This window comes from Oryctolagus cuniculus, chromosome 1, assembly GCF_051225735.1.
Source record: "Oryctolagus cuniculus isolate XC-2025 breed Fujian yellow rabbit chromosome 1, ASM5122573v1, whole genome shotgun sequence".
NCBI classification, from domain to species: domain Eukaryota; kingdom Metazoa; phylum Chordata; class Mammalia; order Lagomorpha; family Leporidae; genus Oryctolagus; species Oryctolagus cuniculus.
Window position 1 is genome coordinate 226,614,614 of NC_142867.1, and position 19,522 is coordinate 226,634,135.

Below are 19,522 nucleotides of genomic sequence, written 5' to 3' on the forward strand. Positions count from 1 at the left end.
CACGACTTTCCCAGAACCCTCATCCCCAGCCCCAGGAGATGCAGCGTTAGGTTCAATCAAAACCAATTCCTCCCGTACAGAGCGTTCCGAGATGGGGGGGGGGGGCACCTGGGTACGCATGCACTTAACTGCGCATGCACAGTCCTCGACAGCGGTGGTATGGGGCGCACGGCACAACCCCCACTGCGAACCGGAGGGATGTGAGCCTCAGAGTGGCCAAGCGTGGCGTCTGGCCAGAGCCAGGCTTGCAATCCTGCTCCGGCTGAGCCCAGGCTCTTCGTGCTTGCTGGCTTGGCTCAGAGTCAGGGTCACAGACAGGAGGGTGGAGTGTGGCCTGCATTTAAATGAATTCAGGCACAAATATTTATTTTCCTAAGTGCTTATGTGTGCCAGTTCCTGGACCTGGCTTAAGAAATCAACACACCCAAGGCTGCTGTCTTGGTCCAGCCCACCCTCCAGGGGGCTTATGCTGATGATAACAGACACTTTCAAGGTTAGTGGGGCTTTCCTTCCCTCCAGGCTCTCTCCTCTCCGGCTGCATTCCCCACATCAGAGGGTGATCTGAGAGGGGACAGCCCCTTTTCCTTCCAGTTCTAGTACTGGGCTCCCCCGGACCCAGCTGAGAGAGAGAGAGAAAGAGAGAGAGAGAGAGAGAAACACACAGCGGGGAGGCAAGAGGTTGGGAAAAGATCTTTAGTACTCCACTCTTTGAGCTTAGCATTTCTCAGGAATAATTATGGCCAAGAAGCAACAGGGGGCATTGGGGGTCAGGCACTCTGTCCCTGGGGCTGGGCCTCTCGCCTTATAGCCCAGAAAGCTCTCGTTTCTCCCTGGCTCTGTTGGATGGCAGAGTGGGGTCCTTTCCTGCTGCCCCGATTGCTCCGGTGTGGAAGGTTCCTTCTGGTGCTGGAAGTGGGCACAGAGCAGTTGTCTTGTCCTGGCTTGCTCAGTATCCAGTCCCCTCCACGTTGCCTGAACTCAGTCCTGTGGTTCTGTCAGGGGTGTATCCTGGCCCGGGAGGGGGCCTGTGAGTGAACACCACACAGCCACATCCTCTCATAGCAAGTTGGCCTGAGTGGAGTTCCACGGAGATGGAGATGTCTGTCTCTGATTCACCCCCACAGCTGGGCTCCGGACAGAGCACCCATTTGTTTTTGCTTGCAAGATCCCTAGGGAAGCTGGGATCCTGACCTCATGGCAAACTTCCCCTTTCACCCTGTGTGCTGTTCCAGGAATTCCTCTCTTCTGTCAGTCGGGGTTGGCGTCTGTCTCTTGCTGAATGACCGTTGGCAGGGGTTGGGGGGTGGCACAGAAGCACCCCAGTGACTCTGGGGGGACTCTGACTTAGGGAAACCACAGTAGGACCAGTGTTTTACAAACAGTGCCGTCTGGTAGGGTGGCGGAGTGGAGTGGAATCATGGGATGCCGAGCAATGATGGCGGCTGGGGCCAGGTGTAGGTGGTAGGTGGGTGCAGCCAGGGAATATACTCTGTTGAATGCAGGTGTGTGGTGTGTGGACCAGGTGGCGCTTGCTTGGTTAGTGTGAACAGTTGTGTAAGAGCTGTTTGCAAATGGAAATGCGTCCATTGCAGCCAGAAGGCTTCGTTAGAGGGGAGGATCTCAAATGCCCGTACTTGCAGCTTTCGTTCTTGGAGTTTGGATCTGGTGGGTGTGAGGGCTGCTTTTCTGAGCCAACTTGGCTGGGCAGAGCGTCCAGGTATCCAGCCAAATCCTAATCTAGGTGTGGCTGTGAGGGTGTTTTGTAGATATGGTTGATACCTACTATCAGCTGACCTGGACTAAAGCTGATAGCCTGTGATAACAAGGGCGGGGCTTGTCTAATCAGCGGAGAAGCCGTAGGAACTGCAGTCTGCCAGTGAAGAAGGCATTCTGCTACCAGGCTGCAGCTGCAGCTCCTGCCTGAGTCTGTAGCCTGCTGACCAGCCCTGAGGATTTCAAGAATTGCGTGACCGGCTCCTGAAGATAAAGCCAAGTGTGTGTGTGTGTGTGTGTGTGTGTACTTCAGAAAGTTCATGGAAACATGGAAGGAAAAGAGAAGTTTACAGCTGGCGTTGTGATGCAGCTGCAGGTTAAGCTGCTGCTGGTGATGCCAGCATCCCATATGAGCGCTGGTTTTAGTTCTGGCTGCCCTGTTTCCAATCCAGCTCACTGCTATGTGCCTGGGAAGACGGCAGAAGATGACCCATGTACTTGGGCCCCTGCCACCTATGTGGGAGACTCTGGGTGGAGTTCCTGACTCCTGGCTGCAGCCTGACCCAGGCCTGGTTGTTGCAGGCATTTGGGAAGTGAATCGGCAGATAGAAGATTCTCACTCTTGCACTCTCTCGCTCTGTGTGTCACTGTGTCTTTCAAATAAACAAGTCTTAAAAGTGTTTTGCAGCAAAAATAAATGTTTTTTTAAATCTATGCATACTTTTTCATAATATACATTTCCCATGAACTTTCGAAAGACTCACATGCACACACACACACACACACACGCATATGTGGGGTGGGGAGGGCTTCAGAATGTCTGAGGAGAAATGAATGAAAAGATAACAAATGGGTGTGTGTGTACTTATGTATATGGGTATGTATTCCTTCTCTGTATATATAATCTGCATAAACATAGATGAATATGCATGGATTTTTCATTTTTTTGCACCAAAATAAACTTTAAATTTTTAATCAGAATTTTAACTTTTTTAGTTTTTAACATGTTCAGTACAGTTCCTAGATAGAGTTCTGAGAATATAATGGTGTTCCCTTTCTCCTTCCCTCCTTCCCCTTCTCTCCCTCCTACTTTAATTTTTATCTTTTAATTCCCTTTCCCATGAACTGTCTGGGGGCGTGTATGCTGATGTTCTGTGGTGTCTTTCTCTGCAGGGTCCTGGCTGACACAGTGGGTGGTTTACTCAGGGATCTCAGTGCCAACGACAAACCCCTCTAGGCCACTGATGCAGGAGGGCAGCCGTGGGGGGACCTGCGGGCTCCAAGCCTGGGAGCAGTGGCTACTGGTCCAGAGAAGATGCCTCTGGTGCTTGTGTCACCAGATGCAGGCATTTCAGATGGCCCCTTTGCTGTCAAAAGCCTGCCACTGCTTGTCCTGGAACCTCCAGGCAGCCTTGCCAGGAAATGAATTCTGTGTGGTTCTTGCTTTCTCACTTTTCCCTACGTAGGGTTATCTCTATTTTGCATCAGATTGGTGATGCCTGGCTCAAAACGTCTATACTCCAGCTCCAAGAGAGACTGGGGAGTGATTTTTCTGGTTGTGTGTTGGAGAGGGGGGACCCATAAGGCAGGACATTTCCTACTCATAGGATGGGTGTTTGCAGGGGCAGGATGCATGGGAAGCCTCCCTTGGTGGGGCTGAGTTTTCTAAGGGTTTTCTGAGGGCTGCGTTGCCTCTGTGGGCCCTGTTTGGAACACCACGAAGATCATCACCATGGCACTACTGACCAGGCAGCAATAATTCAATGTAGTTGCAAACAAAGTGCATGAGGAGATATGGTTTGCACACACAGAACAGCAGAGAGCAAAGACTACGGAGCACACAACTGCCTTTTCAAGGTTTGAGTGAACAAGTGTCAACTATGTTACACTCGCTGACAACCCATTTCCCTACTTCGGCCTGCTTTTTCTGTAAGAATGGACTCTAAATTAGAGCATCTGTGCATGGATGGCAGTAAAAGACACTAAAACTTAAAAAATGCTTTTCATGGATTCCATAAGGGAACGACCATGAAGCACTTTCTTCACTGTCTTACCTGTTATCCTTGTTTCCTTTAAAGTTGCTTTCCCACTAGAAAAGTTCTTCTTTTCACTGCTGTTTGCTGGTTCACTTCCTAAACTGCCAGGCAGAGCTAAGCCAGGCACTTGGTCTAGGTTTCCCAGGTGGGTGGCAGGGACCTGGTTACTGAGCTACCACTGCTGCCTCCTAGGGGCTACATTGACAGGAAGCTTGAGTCAGGAACCCAGGCACTCTGATATGGGGCACAGGCATCCCACCCAGTGTCCTGACCCATAGGCCAGCTGCCCACCCCAGTGCACTACCCCTAAGTGCACACCTCTGATTTATTTTCATATGCAAACACCCAGGAAATCATGATATAGAACATTCTGAGCACTTTTTTTTCTTTAAATTTATGCATTTGAAAGTCAGAGTTACATGGGTGAGGGGGAGGAGAGACAGACAGATATCTTCCATCTGCTGGTTCACTCCCAGATGGCTGCAATGGCTGGAGCCAGGCTGGTCCAAAGCCAGGAGCCAGCAGCTTCTTCTGGGTCTCCTTCATGGGTGCAGGGGCCCAAGCATTTGGGCCACTTTCTGCTGCTATCCCAGGCATGATAGCAGGGGGCTAGATTGGAAGTAGAGCAGCTGGGACTCGAACTCATATGGATGCTGGCACCACAGGTGGTGGCTTTATCTGCTACACCACAGCACCTGGCCCCTCTCAGCACTCTTGAATGCTCTTTTATACTCCTTACCAGTCAACTTCCCTAAAATATCACTACCATTCTGACCTTTGTCACCATGATTAGTTGTGTCTATTTATCGACTTAATTTGAATAGTCATCCAACGTGATTTTTTGGGTCTGACTTCATTTGCTCAGCATAATGTCTGTTGACATCTGTGTTTCCATGTGTACCAGTAGTTTGATCACTTTTATTGCTGTGTAAACGTTTAATGTAGATACCACAGTTGATTTATCTAGTCTACTGTTGATGGATATTTGGGTTGTTTCCATTTTTATTTATTTATTTTTTTGACTCTTAAGAGAAAGCTGCCTCCATGGCACATTTTAGCCCTTCTAACCAGGGCTCTGACTTGAGCACCATCTTTCGTACACATTGATTATGGAAAGTGGTTCCCATTCTCTATTCAAAACCCTCTTCTGTGTCTTATCTTGCTTTACGGCTTGATGGAAAGAGCATGGATTCACGAGCGTCCATGCACCACTACAGGAGAATGGGAACACACATTTCTCAGGCCAAGTCCTTCCTCTGCCTATTTCATGCAACTCTTCCCGACAGCTCCATGAGCAGATTTTCCTGTTTCACAAAGGAGGAAGTTGAGATACAGAGGAATTAGATGACTCATCTAGAATCCTACAGCTACGAAGTGGTGGGAGGCAGCCCTGAAATCCCCCAACGCACGCCATCCAGGTCAGGCAGCAGCAGAGCCACAGTAGGGACAGGGGAGAGAAGGCTGCAGTGATGTGGTGGGCGTTGGATGCTGATACACCTCTAAGTGATTCTGTCAGCAAACTTCCGCCGGAGACCTCGGCACTGGGCGCATGAGTGCATTGTGCCACCTCGTGGGCATCTCTCCTCTTCAGATGGGTGGCATTTTTCTTTTCTCTCCAAAATCACTTTTCCCAGGTGTGCTCTCTCCTTTCGGGTCTGTGACTTGCCCTCTGCCCACCACAGTGACATTCACTGAGGGAGCTGGGAGCATGGCTCTACAAAGCTACACCCCTGCTGTGCACTCACCCCTCCCTCCCTCCCTCCCGCTGCAATCCGCTGCAGCCCGAGCTCTGACCTCCTGCCTGCTGGGGGGACTCAAGTGTATGTTCCTATCTGACCCATATGCCAAGGACTTGAAACAAATCCCCGTTTCCTCCTCCTCCCTACCGACTCCTCGGAATGGAGAAGGGAATCTGGTGTTGTTTTCCTTTTATTCTGGTAAAACATGAACTTGGCCATTTTAGTCATTTTAAAGTGTATAACTGAATAGAATTTAGTACATTCACAGTGTTGAGCAACCATCACCAGCATCTGGTTTGAGAACATTCTTATCATTCCAAAAAGAAATCCTGTATCCATTACCAGCCACTTCCCATTTCCCACTACCCTCAGTCTCTGGCAAGCCTTAGTCTTTCTGTCTGACAGTGTTTCGAGCGCTTGGTATATGTCAGGCATTGTGCTAATCCCGTTATGCACTTGCCTTACTAATTCTCAGGAAAGCAGCTCTGGGACATTGGGGTTCTTTCTTCCATTTTACAGATGAGATAACTGAGATTCAGAAAAAAGTGTATTTATGTGGGCTCACAAAGTCTGTAAATGGCAGAACATGGAACTCGCAGCCCAGTGCTGCTTCCAGCCCACGCTAAGTGACCTACACGATTTTTCCTACTACGCCATGACACCCACCCCAAGACTTTTCCTGAGATGAACCCGAATGACGCAGATCTGCGTGATTCCTAGGCACAAATTCTTTCTATTCTGCAAGAATATTCCTTCTGTGCCCCTCTGAAGGTCAGCGTAACAGAATCGCAATTAGTGCACAAATGACTTAGGCCCTAGGAATTTTCCAGGATCTGGGATGCTAGGTTGAAGGAAGCAGCTTGATGGCAAGATCCCAGATAATGTGACCCAAGAAGCTGTCAGTTGCTTTCAGACATCTTGGGAGTGCACGCAGGGCAGCAGGGTAATAAACAGAGTGACTGCACATGTGCAAGGCTGAGCCGGTCTCACGAAGGGAAAGGCTTTGCCAGAAGCTCAGTTCTTGACCACAGCCTCTTAAGAGTCTCTGTTCAAGACCTGGACTCCAGGTTGGCAGCACCATGTTCCTTGACTTTCTCTGTGATTCCAGAAATGAAAAGAACCATTGCAATCTCCAGACCCACAAAAAGCAAAGTGAGGGAGTTTGTTAGACATAAAGACGAGCTCCGATATGACAACATAATCAAGGCAATATTTCCCTGACCTTTGTGTTAATAAGGCAAATGTCTCTCAGGTGCCTCAGCCTACAACATACCTAGCATGTTAAATACATCCCTTTACCACATTTAGTGTGACTTACATTTGGGTTACTTAGAAATATATGCTGAAGTAGGTTGTAGTGGACTAACATTACATTTTGTCAACATGTACTAAATATAAGTTTGATTTTTGTCATTTTATTTTGGAGTTTGGGGTAATATGTTCTTTCTTCCACATCTCAGATGATTCCATAAGCCTGCGAAAGGCAAAGTGACCAGCAGGGACTGTTCTCCTTGGGTTTCTTGAGTGACCGGGCTCGGTGGACCTCGCTGGATGCTCAGTGTTGTTGGGTAGCATCTGATCACGCAGACGGATGAGATCAGAGCAGAGGTCTCCACGGATTTGGAAAAACACAGACATGCACTCCCCGACTGGGTGTTCCAGGGGAATGTTGTTCCATAGCCTGCTTTGTGAACACAGCTGCACTTGCAGCAGCTGCCTTGAACACTGATTGCTGGAAGATGAGAGAAGGAGCAGGGAACCGTACCACTGAGCGACTTCAAGTGGAAAATTTGGCAAAGGGTAGCTGTGGGCACAGCCTGGCTGGCAGAAATTTAGGAAGAGATTAAGTCATCAAAGGCATAGTGTGCTGGTTTAAAATTGCTTCACAGTACACAACTGAGGTTTATATTATGGACATTAAAATGTGCACATCTTAAGTGTGTAGCTGGAATGGTTTTTTAATCTACAGGGGCAACTACTAACCTGACTTCTAACCCCATATGTAGCTCAGCCTATTCGTGAACTTCATAAGAATGGCATTGTCCCATCTACACTCTGGTTTCTTGCTTCTTTTGCTTAGTCTAGGATCTTGGGAAATTATCCATGCTGCTCTGTTAATCAGTAGTTTGTTCTTTTTCAATACTGGGTAGCATTCCACTGTGTAAATAGGCAGCAACACGTCTCCTTTTAGTTGTGGGTGGACATGTGTGTTGTTTCTAGCTATTAGATGAATATAGCTATTATGAATATTGCAAGTCATTTGTGGATTTTTGTCTTCATTTCTCTTGAGTAAATATTTGGAGCAAAACTGCTGGATCTCTTGGTAGGTGTATATTTAACTTTGCAAGAAACTACTATATAGTTTTCCAAAGTTGTGCCATGTTGCACTCTCCTCCAGTGAATCAAAATTCTAGTTGTGCTGCGTCTTTGACAATGGTTGGTAATTATGTCTTTTTAATTAGCCTTTCTTGAGTGGATATCAAGTGGTATCTCACTCTAGGTTTTTTTTTAAATATTTATTTATTTATTTATTTGAAAGTCAGAGTTACAGAGAGGCAGAGGCAGAGAGAGAGGTCTTCTATCTACTGGTTTACTCCCCAGATGGCCACAATGGCCGGAACTGTTCTGATCCAAAGCCAGGAGCAAGGAGATTCTTCCAGGTTTCCCATGAAGGTGCAGAGGCACAAAGACTTAGGCCATCTTCTGCTACTTTCCCAGGCCAAAGCAGAGACAGCTGGATTGGAAGTGGAGCAGCCTGGACTCGAACAGGCGCCCATATTGGATGCTGGCACAGCAGGCAGCGGCTTTACCCGCTATGCCACAGCGCTGCCCCCTGCCACCACTGTAGTTTTAATTTTCATTTTTCTGACAACTACTGATGTTGAGTATCTTTTCATTTATCCTTGGTCATTTGTGTATCTTTTAGGATGTGATTGTTCAAATCTTTTGCCCGTTTCTTATGCATTGTTTGTCTTCTCACTATCTTCTCACTATTTTTTTTTTTTTTTGATGGGCAGAGTGGACAGTGAGAGAGAGAGAGACAGAGAGAAAGGTCTTCCTTTGCCATTGGTTCACCCTCCAATGGCCGCTGCAGCCGGTGCACCGTGCTGATCCAATGGCAGGAGCCAGGTACTTATCCTGGTCTCCCATGGGGTGCAGGGCCCAAGGACTTGGGCCATCCTCCACTGCACTCCCTGGCCACAGCAGAAAGCTGGCCTGGAAGAGGGGCAACCGGGACAGAATCCGGCGCCCCAACCGGGACTAGAACCCGGTGTGCCGGCGCCGCAAGGTGGAGGATTAGCCTAGTGAGCCGCAGCGCTAGCCTGTCTTCTCACTATTACAGATGACAGGGTCTTGTGGATATTTTTCCCCCTAGCCTGTGGCTTGCCCCTTCATTTTCTTAAGATCACTTTGGAGAACATAATTTAAAACATCTTAACAGGTCCAACTTCCCATTTGTTCCCTTATGATAAGTGATTTTGGGGGGGTGGTGGTGGTGGGGGAATCCTAGCTAAAAAATTTGGCCTGCTGCAAAGACATGACGACATCGCCTACCTTTTCTTGATGCTTTATAGTTTATGCTTAGATCTGAAGTCTATTTCAAGTTCATTTTTGTGAATTATGTGACATGAGATTAAGGGTTTCTTTTTTTCCATTTACATACCTAGTTGTGCCAGTGTCTTATGAAAGAGCTCATTCCTTCTCTATTTTTTGAAGAATTAGGTGACTGACTATGTGTGTGCCTATTTCTGGACCTCAGGATTGTGTTTCACTGATATATTCATGCTTACAAAAATATCACACTGGGCTGTAGCTTTACAGTCAGCAGCTCTTTGGTTAAGATTATTTTGAGATTTTCTTTTTTAACAGTGCTTTGCATTTCCATACAAATCTTAGAATTGCTTTGTCAACTTCCATGAAAGCACCTGCTGTGATTTTGGTAGGGGCAGTAATAAGTTTTTAGATCAACTTGGGAAGAACTGACATCTTAATATGGAGCCTTCCAATTTAGGAGTATGGTGTGTCTCATCATTTACTTAGTTAATTCATTGCAGTGTTGTTTTGTCACATTCGATATGTGAGTTTTGCAGACTTTTGTTAAATTCAGCCTGAAGCATTCTAAGTGTTTTAAGGATATTGTAAATGGAATTGTTTTTAAATTTAAAGTTTTTTACTAGTATCTAAAAATAAAACTGATTTTCTAGGGTCCTGTAAACTTGCTTAGTTTACATATTGATTTTAGTAGTTTTTTCCTTAGGTCTTTCTATGTAGATGATAGTGTTATGTTTAAATAAAACAATTTTACTTCTTTCTCTTCAATGTATGTCTTTTGCTGCTTTTATTCTAGAAGCTACGGCTTCTAGAATAAAATTTCTAGAACTAGTGTCATAGTCCCCTGTCCTTGCAAACAACTACATTTTTACCTCCAAGCTCCATGAGTAAACTACATTTTTACAGTCTCTAAACCAACAGAAACAAAAACAAGCAGAATTTTACAATTTATCTGTAGTTAAAATATTTTCAAACTTATCAAACAAATAATGACTATGGTCGAAGCATTGGGATTGTTTATGAAGATGCGCGTTGAAATAACCTATACTTTCGCTACTCGGAGTCAACCATTGTTTCTACATGTTGGTGTCTTTCATTCTGATTAAAGAGGACACATATTCATACCAAGCCTTGTGCCTGAAGAGTCTAAGGCAGATAAGATACGATTAACTAAACATAAGGTTCCAGAAGAACCAACAACGGAACAAACAAGGGTGGGAGACTTCAAAGTGCAGGTTGCAAGCTTTCTGTCAATCACAGCTCCCTGTGGCCAAAGATAAAACAGCCCTGTTGTTTAGGTGAAATCCTCGCATCTGTGGTCGGAAGAACAGGCTCGCTGAGTGGGCTTTTCTTTTAATCAGCCTCCATATGGACTTGGCAATCACATCAGAGCACAAAAATTCACTGTAACCCATGGTTTGGAGCCAAAACGAATGCTTCCCAGGTGCTCAGAGGTCTGGTGTTTAGACTCACGGGGAAGCATGAATGAGTTGCATATCCTTCGCACAACTTTTCCTCTAGGTCAAATTTGGCCAAACACTGAGTGCCAAATAATACTCCATGGCTGGTGCCTTGGGTATGGCTGGGGACTGTTGGCAGCTGGGTAAGGATGAGTCCCATCTGCAGTTGGCAACCAAGTAACACCCTGTTGTATCAGGAGCAAAGTTTACGGTCTGGTACATAGATGTTCTTAGATCCTAACTCTAACTCAACTAACTGTTCAGTAATAAGTGAGTTACAAGTCAGATCTCCGGGTTCTTCTGTAAAATGGGAGTAATATTGGTCCCTATCTGACAGCACAGTTGTTGAGATTAAATGCAATTATACAAGTATTTAGCACCATAATCAGTACATTGAAGCGTTCAATAAAAATTATCTATAAACCTGATGAGCCTAATAAGGACTTATGCCAGGGAAAAAAAATCAGACATTTGCTCCATAGTGAAGTGGGGTGAGATAGCCCACCAAACAGGCACCAGCACCGAAATAAAAATTGAACTTAGGGGATGTAACTTTTCGCCATCTCCCGAGTTCCAGGGATTTTACACGAGTACTTGTCAAGCGTTAGCCTGTGGATCAACATTTGCTCATGGTGACGTTCTCATGGATCCACAGTGAAGTGGGATAAATAGAACTATGTGTTTGCATTGGCCGTATTCCCAGCGCCTTTCTCTAACTGCATGTTCAATGTCTATTGCTTGGATAAATCATTGAGTTGGGGCTTCTTAAAACCAGGCTGACAATTTTGTCTTTGAAGTCTTCAGGGATGAAATGGCTAAAGTAAACATGTAACATAATTATTAATAATGTGGGCTTCCACGTTGCTGTTTGTTTTCAATTTATTTATTTATTTTGCTCATCAGTTCTTCTTTTGCCTCCCTCTGGGTGGATTGATTAATTTTTAGTGTTCTATTTATTCTTATCTGTCTCTTTAGTTTTATCTGTTTATGGTTATTCTAGATATTATAATGTTCAATTTCTTTAAGCATCTATTATTTATTTGAAAGAGTTACAGAGAAATCTTCCATCTGCTGATTCACTCCCCAGATGTCTGCCAACAGCCAGGGCTGGGCCAGGCTAAAGGCAGGAGTTTCATCCTGCTCTCCTCCTGGAGTGGCAGGGGGCTCAAGTACTGGAACCACTTTCTGCTGCTTTTCCCAGGCCATTGCAGGGGGCTGGGCTGGAAGTGGTGCAGCTGGGACATCAACGTCTCCTCCACTCCCCCCCAACCAGGATGCCAGCGTTGCAGACTGTGGCTTTGCCCGCTATGTCACAGCGCTGACCCCAGTGTTCACTTTGGCTTATCCTGATCTATCTTCGAAAGATATGCTACCACTTCACAGGTAACAGAAGCACATCATGACAGCACATTCCAGTTCCTCTTGGGTGAACTCCTGTTATCTTTTATTTCACTTCCACAGACGCAATAAGCCACAAAATCCATTTTTACAACTTTACTTTCAAATGTCAATCATAAAGATATTTAAATACTCTATATTTAATTATGAACATTTATAATCTATTTTATATAATTGGATGTATCATTTCTTTTAAAAAACGGCCAGTATCTATGTGCATTTTTATTCTCTGTAGTGCTTTTCTTTCCTTCTATAAATCGCATGTCTAGCCATTTCCCTTTAGCCTAATAAACTTTTAGCATTTCTTGTAGTGTGAGTCAGGTGGAAACAAGTTTTCTTAGCTTTTGTCTGTCTAAAAATCTCTTCAAGTGCCTTCATATTTGAGGGATTGCTTTCTGGATATAGAGTTCTGGATGGATGGATGTCTTTGGTTGTGTTGCTTATTGGATAGCCATTTCTGGTTGACATTCCATTGTCTTCTGACCTCCACTGTTTTGGATAAAAGCTCAGGTTATTTTTATCTTCTCGTCCTTTTTCTCTTGCATGGGAATTTCTTGTTTCCCCTGGATGCTTTCAAGATGATCTCCTTATCTCTGGTTTCCAGCAGTTTGACTATGCTGTGCCTCCATGTGGTTTTCTTTGTGTTTATCCTGCAGGGGTTTCAATAAGTTTTATTTGATCTCTGAGAAAAGGGTTAACCCTTAGCTCTTCAAATATTTTTTCTGCTGCATCTGTCTCCCTTTTCTTTCTTGAACTTCAGTTTTAGATAAATTAGACCATTTTCTATTGCCTTGCACACCCTATGTACGCGCTGTTTTCTCTTTGTTTCATTTGTATAATTCCTATTGACATGTCTGCAAATCACTGATTATTTCTTCTCCTATTTTCAGTTTGGAGATAAACCTATTGAGAACCTTTTTTGTTCCACTTCAAAATTAGGTGTTTTTTTTTGAGGGGGGTACATTTAAGATATATAATATGGTGTTTTATTATACACATATAGTGAAAATTTTTATATCTGCTGTATATTAGTATTGGATTTTGTTTATAACATTTATGTTTGGCATAAATACTTACCTGTGTATGTATCTACAGTTTGTTTTCACTACTGAACCTCTTCATCTGCTCCAGCATGTGGCCTGTCCTTCCCACTGTCTTCCTTGACATTTTAATTGCAGCTCGGATTTTTCCACCACGTGGACCCTCTCTGGGTCTTGTTAGATTGACTCTTTTCTCTTTTGATTTTGGATCACACCTTTTTCATGTGTAAAATAAGCATAGAAAACATGTAAATAACATTTGGGCTCCCTAAGAGAGATGCTGCATTCTTACTGTGGTCCTCAGAGTGGGAAATGAGTCAGTTCAATTGAGCAAGGTCTAGGCTTAGTTGGGGCCAGCTTATTACTGACTTCAGGGCTATTGCTTTCCCCTGAGATCAGCTGGGCATGTGAGTGCATGTGGAGCATCTTAGAGCTCTCTTCTCTCTCAGCCTTCAGCAGGCCCAGTGCACCTGCGCCTCCCGGGGGGGGCGGTGTCCTTGCCTGAATCTCTTTCCCTTGGTATCCCCATTTATCATCTGACAATAGTAAACTCCCTGCTCATCTCCTCTCCTTCCTCTTCTTCCCTTATTGCTTTAGTTCCTGTCAAAAAACTCTTACCTGTCAGGTGTTTCTGGAGGTTCTTGAAAGCAAATATTTAATATTTATTTACAAAATTATGTAGTCTTCCTATTTTTTTTTAATTGCCGGACATCATTCCCCTGAATTTGTGAGACTTTGTAGGAGAAATATTTTTTAAAAAGATGTATTTATCTATTTGAGAGATAGAGAGAGGGAGAGACAGAGAGAAAGGTCTTCCATCGCTGGTTCACTCCTCAAATGGCCGCAACAGCTGGAGTGGAATGCCAGTGCCACAGGTGGATGCTTAACCTGCTATACCACAGCACCTGCCCCAGTATTTACTCTTTTTTTTTTTTTTAAAGATTTATTTATTTATTTGAAAGAGTTACACACACACACACACACGCATGCACGCACACACACCACACACGCACAGAGAGAGACAGAGAAAGAGATCTTCCATTTGCTGGTTCACTCCCCAGTTGGCTGCAATGGCTGGAGCTGAGCCAATCTGAAGCCAGGAGCCAGGAGCTTCTTCTTGGTCTCTCACATGGATGCAGGGGCTGAAGGGCTTGGGCCATCTTCTACTGCTTCCCCAGGCAATAGCAGAGAGCTGGATAGGAAGAGGACCAGCCAGGACTCGAACTGGTGCCCATATGGGATGCTGGCACTGCAGGAGGCGGCTTTACCTGCTATGCCATAGTGTTCCCCTCCCTCCCTGTATTTACTTTCAATAGGTAAGGAAACCAAGGTCAACATTGTTAAGTACTTTTTATCAAGACCATGCAGCCTGGATCCCAACCAGGATAGATATTAAACATCAAACAACCTCTCCATATTTTAATAACACTTCAAAAGTTTATCCAGAAACAAATGTGCAGGGGTGCTATTTTTCAACGAGGAATTTTAAAAAATATTTTAAGATTTATTTGAAAGGTAGAGTTGGGGAGCTGAGAGAGATTTTCCATCCATTGATTCACTTCCTAAATGGCTACCATAGCTAGAGCTGGGCCAGACTGAAGCCAAGAGCTTCTTTTTGGGTGTCCAGCATGGGTGCTGGGGCCCAAGCACTTGGGCCATCTGCTGCTGCTTTCCCAGTCACATTAGCAGGGAGCTGGATCAGAAGTGAAGCAGCTGGGACTTGAACTGGGATGCCAGCATTTTAGGTGGCAGCTTTACCTGCTATGCCACAGTGCCAGCCCCTCCTAAGCATCTCTCAACTTTTAATATCCTCCATGAGTACTCTGGTCAAAGCCATCATGTCCCACCTAGATTGCAGTGTTATCATTCCAGTTTCTTTGAGATATAATGTTTGGTTGTTCAGTTGAGATTGTTATTCTTTTTTTTTGACATAGTCATTTATTGCTATAAACTTCTGAGAATTGCTTTTGTTGTATTCCATGGAATTTGGTATATTAGGTTTTCATTTCCATTTGTTTTAAGAAATTTTTAGATTTCTCTTTTAAAATTTTTATTGGCCCATGTGTTGATCTGGAGCATGTAATAGAATTTTCATATATTGTGAAGTTTCTCCTACTATTGATTTCTAGTTTCTTTTTGATGTCTAGTTTTATGCCTTTGTAGTCTGAAAAGATAATTTATGATGATTTTGATCTTTTTTAAAAATAGATTTTATTCATTTATTTGAGAGGTAGAGTTACATCAGAGAGAAAGGTCTTCCATTCACTGGTTCATTCTTCAGATGGCCACAACACCTGGAGGTGAGCTGATCTGAAGCCAGGAGCCAGAAGCTTCTTCCGGGTCTCCCACATGAGTGTAGGAGCCCAAGGACTTGGGCCATCCTCTGCTGATTTCCCAGCCTCATCAGCAGGAAGTGGATCAGAAGCGGAGTAGCCAGGACTCAAACTGGCACCCATATGGGATGCCAACACTGCAGGTGGCAACTTTACCTACTAAGCCACAGTGCTGGCATTTATTATCTTCTTAAATTTGTTAAGAATTGTTTTGTGGCTGAACAAGTGATATATCTTGGAAAAATATGCCTTGTGTGGTTGAGAAGAATGCATATTTTGCAGCTGTTGTATAAATGTCTGTTAATTCCACTTAGTCTAGAGTGAAGTTTAAATCCAATGGATTTTTTTTTTGGTGTTATGTCTGGATGATTGGTTTATAGCTGTAAGATGTTGAAGTACCCAACTACTGCATTGTAGTAGATTTCTCCCTTTATAGCTGTTAGTATTTACTCTATATATTCAAGTACTCCTATGTTGAACGCATGTATACTTACAACTGTTATGTCCTCTTCCTGAACTGAACTCATCATCATTACAAAGGGGTCTTCAAAAACTTCATGGAAAGTGCATATTATGAAAACTTTTTTTGCACCTGAAGGAAATTTGATTTTTATTTCTATTTTCAGCAAATTTTTATGATAATGTGTACCTTTTTAAAAAAGATTTAATTATTTTTAATATTTGTTTATTTATTTGAAAGTCGGAGATACACAGAGGAGAGGCAGAGAGAGAGAGAGCTTCCATCCGCTGGTTCACTCCCCAATTGGCCTCAATGGCTAGAGCTGTGCTGATCCGAAGCCAGGATCCAGGAGCTTCCTCCAGGTCTTCCACACAGGTGAAAGGGCCCAAGGACTTGGGCCATCTTCTACTGCCTTCCCAGACCAGAGAAGAGAGCTGGATTGGAAGTGGAGCAGCTGGGACTAGAACCAGCGCCCATATGGGATGCTGGCACCGCAGATGATGGCTTTACCCACTATACCACAGCGCTGGCCCCTCAGCAAACTTTTTGGATAATGGCCTTTTCTGTTTGTTTCTCTTTACAGTTTCTGACTTAAAGTCCATTTTGTATGATTTAGGTATAGCTATCCCTGTTCTCTTTTGGTTTCTATTTGCACGGAGTACTTTTCCATGCCTTTACTTTCATTCTATGTGTGTCCTTATTTAAGAGTGAGTCTTGACCAGCACCACGGCTCAATAGGCTAATCCTCCGCCTGCAGCACCGGCACACCAGGTTCTAGTCCCAGTCAGGGCACCGGATTCTGTCCCGGTTGCTCCTCTTCCTGTACAGCTCTCTGCTGTGGCCTGGGAGTGCAGTGGAGGATGCTTGGGCCCTGCACCCCATGGGAGACCAGGAGAAGCACCTGGCACCTGGCTCCTGGCTTCGGATCAGCGTGGTGCGCCGGCCACAGTGGCCACTGGGAGGTGAACCAACGGAAAAGGAAGACCTTTCTCTCTGTCTCTCTCTCTCTCTCACTGTCCACTCTGCCTGTCAAAAAAAAAAAAAAAAAAAAGGCGAGTCTGGTGTAGGCAGCATAGTTGGGTACTTTTTTTAAAAAAAGGTTTATTTACTTTTTTGTAAGGCAGAGTTACAAAGAGAGAGAGGGAGAGAGAGAGAGAGATCTTCCATCTGCTGTTTCAACCCCTGAATGGCTGCAATGGCTGGAGCTGGGTGGGTCAGGAGCCAGGAACTTCATCTGGGTCTCTCATGAGAGTGCAGGGGCCCAAGTACTTGGGCCATCCTCTGTTGCTTTCCCAGGCACAGTTGCAGGGAGCTGGATCAGAAGTGGAGCTGCTAGGACTCTAACTGGCATCCATATGGGATGCTGGCATGGCAGATGGCTGCTTTACCTGCTATGCCACAATAGCAGCCTGGAGTTGGGTCTTTATTTTATCTTTTTTAAATTTATTTTTTATTTAGTAAATATAAATTTTCAAAGTACAATTAATGGATTACAATGGCCCCCCCCATAATTTCCCCCCCACTCACACCCCTCCCATCTCCCGCTCCCTCTCCCATTCCATTCACATCAAGATTCATTTTCAATTATCTTTATATACAGAAGATCAATTCAGTATATATTAAGTAAAGATTTCATCAGTTTGCACCCACACAGAAACACAAAGTGTAAAATACTGTTTCAGTACTAGTTATAGCATTACTTCACATTGGATAACACACTAAGGACAGATCCCACATGAGAAGTAAGTACACAGTGACTCCTGTTGTTGAGTTAACAATTTGACACTCTTGTTTATGGCGTCAGTAATCTCCCTAGGCTCTAGTCATGAGTTGCCAAGGCTATGGAAGCCTTTTGAGTTTGCCGACTTCAATCTTATTCCGACAGGGTCATAGTCAAAGTGGAAGTTCTCTCCTCCCTTCAGAGAAAGGTACCTCCTTCTTTGATGGCCCTGTTCTTTCCACTGGGATCTCACTCGCAGAGATCTTCCATTTAGGTCTTTTTTTTTTTTCCCAGGGTATCTTGGCTTTCCATGCCTAAAATACTCTCATGGGCTCTTCAGCCATATCCGAATGCCTTAAGGGCTGATGCTGAGGCCAGAGTGCTATTTAGGACATCTGCCATTCTATGAGTCTGCTGTGTATCCCGCTTCCCATGATGGATCGTTCTCTCCCTTTTTGATTCTATCAGCTAGTATTAGCAGACACTAGACTTGTTTGTGTGATCCCTTTGACTCTTAGACCTATCAGTGTGATCAATTGTGAACTGAAATTGATCACTTGGACTAGTGAGATGGCATTGGTACATGCCACCTAGTTGGGATTGTATTGGGATCCCCTGGCATGATTCCAACTCCACCATTTGGGGCAAGTCTGATTGAGCATGTCCCAAATTGTACATCTCCTCCCTCTCTTATTCCCACTCTTATATTTAACAGGGATCACTTTTCAGTTAAAATTTAAACACCTAAGAATAATTGTGTGTTAATCACAGAGTTCAACCAATAGTCCTAGAACAAAACAAAGAGAAAATACTAAAATGGATAAAGTATTACATTGTACATCAACTGTCAGGACAAGAGCTGATCAAGTCACTGTTTGTCATAGTGTCCCTTTCACTTCAACAGGTTTCCCCTTTGGTGCTCAGTTAGTTGTCGCCGATCAGGGAGAACATATGATATTTGTCCCTTGGGGACTGGCTTAATTCACTCAGCATAATGTTTTCCAGATTCCTCCATCTTGTTACAAATGACCAGATTTCGTTGTTTTTGACTGCTGTATAGTATTCTATAGAGTACATGTCCCATAATTTCTTTATCCAGTCTACTGTTGATGGGCATTTGGGTTGGTTCCAGGTTTTAGCTATTGTGAATTGTGCTGCAATAAACATTAATGTGCAGACAGCTTGTTTGTTTGCCAATTTAATTTCCTTTGGGTAAATTCCAAGGAGTGGTATGGCTGGGTTGAATGGTAGGGTTATATTCAAGTTTCTGAGGAATCTCCAGACTGACTTCCATTGTGGCTTTACCAGTTTGCATTCCCACCAACAGTGGGTTAGTGTCCCTTTTTCCCCACATCCTCTCCAGCATCTGTCGTTGGTAGATTTTTTTTTAAAATCTACTCAACTACTGTGGTTTTTTTGTTGTTGTTGTTAAAGAGGTGCATTTATTTATTTGGAGAGAGAGAGAATGAATGAATGAATGAATGAATATGTTCCATCTGCTCATTCACTCCTCAAATGCTTGCAGTAGCTGAGGCTGAGCCAGGTCGTAACCAGAAGCCAGGAATTCCATCTAGATCTCCCACGTGAGTGGCAGGAACACAGGCAATTGGGCCTGTTAGCAGGGAGCTGGATTAGAAGCATGGGATACCTGCACTCAAACCAGGCACTCTGATATAGGATGTGGCCTTTCCAAGTGGCAACTCAACATGCCGCACCACAATGCTTGCTCTCAGTGTTTTTTGATTGTATAATATAATCAATTTGTTTTCAGGATACTATTAATAAGAACTCACTACTACCATTTAATTGTTTCCTAGTTGTAGACCATTCCTTTCTTTACTTTTTTTTTTTAGAGAATTTATTTATTTATTTGAGCGGCAGAGTTACAGACAGAGAGGGAGGGACAGAGGGAAATGTCTTCCATTTGCTGGTTCACTCTCCAAATGGCTGCAACGGGCAGAGCTGGGCTGATCTGAAGCCAGGAGCCAGGAGCTTCATCTGGTTTTCCCAAGTGAGTGCAGGGGCCCAAGGATTTGGGCCATCTTCCACTGCTTTCCCAGGCCAGAAGAGC

The 19,522-nt window shown here is 44.3% G+C and overlaps 1 non-coding gene across 2 annotated transcripts in view; it reads left to right on the forward strand.

Moving 5' to 3' along the window:
* The first annotated feature begins 116 nt into the window (after positions 1 to 116).
* Positions 117 to 19,522, forward strand: part of LOC100357943 (uncharacterized) — a 159,691-nt gene continuing 140,285 nt past the window's right edge. For both annotated transcript variants that reach the window (XR_016211705.1, XR_016211706.1), the window contains exon 1: positions 117 to 493. This is a non-coding gene — a transcript (uncharacterized LOC100357943). The remainder of the gene's footprint in view (positions 494 to 19,522) is intronic.